Source organism: Echinops telfairi, unplaced genomic scaffold, assembly GCF_000313985.2.
Source record: "Echinops telfairi isolate 266 unplaced genomic scaffold, ASM31398v2 ScPeMD7_7412;HRSCAF=8450, whole genome shotgun sequence".
Classification (NCBI taxonomy): domain Eukaryota; kingdom Metazoa; phylum Chordata; class Mammalia; order Afrosoricida; family Tenrecidae; genus Echinops; species Echinops telfairi.
This window is the reverse complement of record NW_022111312.1, coordinates 2,431,273-2,433,335: the sequence shown is the minus strand read 5'-3', so window position 1 is coordinate 2,433,335 and position 2,063 is coordinate 2,431,273.

Here is a 2,063-nt window from a genome sequence, read left to right as displayed (position 1 = left end):
GCACACCCCTAGCTCATTCCTTCCTGTTACGCTTATACCTATCATAGATCCTCTTCCTACAATGTGTATGCCTAATGTACTGCCCCTTCCTGTGACGTGTGATTCTGTAGTCATGTCCCCCTAAAGTGATATAATGCGTGGTGAGCAATAAAGAAGAGACTCTCTCTCTGATTCCCGGGGCCCTCTCTGGCTCTCGGGCCAGGAGAGGCTCCCTGGTTCTCGGGCCCCAAGGCTGCTCCTGCTCTGGTGGCCGGGTTCCCCCCATGAGGACCATCAAGTGGGGCTGAGGTGAGCAATGCTACCTTGTAATGTGTCTGACTGCATTGTAATATCTCTCCTCTACCTCTCATGCTCTTAATGACTTTAATATAGTACTTATATATCTCAACCGTACAATTGTGTTTACTGAACCCGTGGGTAGTAGCAGCGGGTGGGGCTGGCCCTCCTACCCCCCATCCAAATTTAACTTAATACTACACTAACTTTATTAGACTCTGTTACTGTTTCCCTGAAAATAAGACATCGCCTTATATTTATTTTTCCTCAAGAAGACACACTCGGGCTTATTTTGGGGGGATGTCTTATTTTTATTAAGTATGGTACAACAATCTGCATTGATTCAAATAGAGTGAAGTCGTTGTCTGGTGGAACATCGACCCACAGTGCTGAGTCGAATGGCAGCCACCGCTTTACTCCATCCCCCTGAGCACACACAATGCCTACAGCAGAGCGTCCTGCTCCTCGCTTCACTGAGCAGACTTTGACTTTCACTGTCTACGTCTCCCTCTGTGCCTCAGCTTGCAGCATGCACAGAACGACCGGGACCTGACAGGGGGAGTGGACCTTGTGGATGGGGCTGCCCGCACCTCTCCGGTCCCCTCTGAGACAGCAGCTGTCACGATGGGGCGGATGAGAAGGGCTGCCAGTCTCCATGACTGCTCCGAGCCTGTGCGCTCAGAGCCACGCCTATCACTATGTCTTATTTGGGGGATGGCTTATATTGCGCAAATGCTTAGAAATCCTGCTACGACTTATTTTGTGGGTATGTCTTATTTTCGGGGAAACACCGTATTTGTGCATCTCTTTGGCCCCTTCTGACGTAAATACTGACGGTTGTTGCTTTGGTCCCTCTCCAGTTTCCTTCTCTAAGAACTGATAGCAGGGAGACAAGACAGACCTCTTCCCACACAGGGAACTAAGCTCTGAGAACTAACTAAAATGCCCGGTCTGATGCTCATAGATGGACACTGCTCCTTTTTCTGCGAATAAAAATAAAAGCTGCCCAAGTCTCTTAGAAAACCTCCAAAAAAACATAAATAGGAAAAGATCATAGCTCAGATAAAAAATCATAAGATCCTATGACACTTCTGGCCTAAAAGACAGTTTTAGCTTTTTACTCAAGACAACAAAACTGCATTTTGAAAGTGCTGCTAACTATGGATGCCGACAGTGCGAATCTCCTGCAAGTGGCCCAAACGTGTTCTAGTCAGAAGGGGAAGAGAGCCTGTGGAGTTGAAGAAAATGTTGCATGAGCTGTGCCTAGACCGACCATGACAGCTTTATGATTTGGGGAAACAGAATATATATATCTATGAGGGGGCACCCCCCCAAAACATGGATGTGATGTGAGGGGGATAGTGCGTTTGGAGTTGATTCCACCAGGTCAGACTGTTAATCAAGCTTTCTACTTAGAGGTTCTGAAAAGATTGCGTAACAGTGTGTGAGATAAAGTTTATTGTGCCAACCTGGCCAATAAACACATGTGGGGTTAATTGAAGGGCAGAGAGAGAAATGGCTCGGTGAGCCTCACTTTTTTGGTTCTCGGGTCTCTTGCTTTCTGATGGTTGGACCAGGGTGCAGCTGCCTTAGCCAGTTCCCTGCTTCAGCTGGCAAGGCTCACTTCCTACATCATGACCTGAGGAGAAGCCACATGGACCTACCCCGATGCAGCCCTGGCTGCTGGAGCAGCCGCATGGAGACCCCTGCCAGCGCTCACTGATTCAGCTTTCCCCCTGCAGTCAGCATCATAGTGTGTGTTTTGTGAGATGGAGGAGGACTTTGTG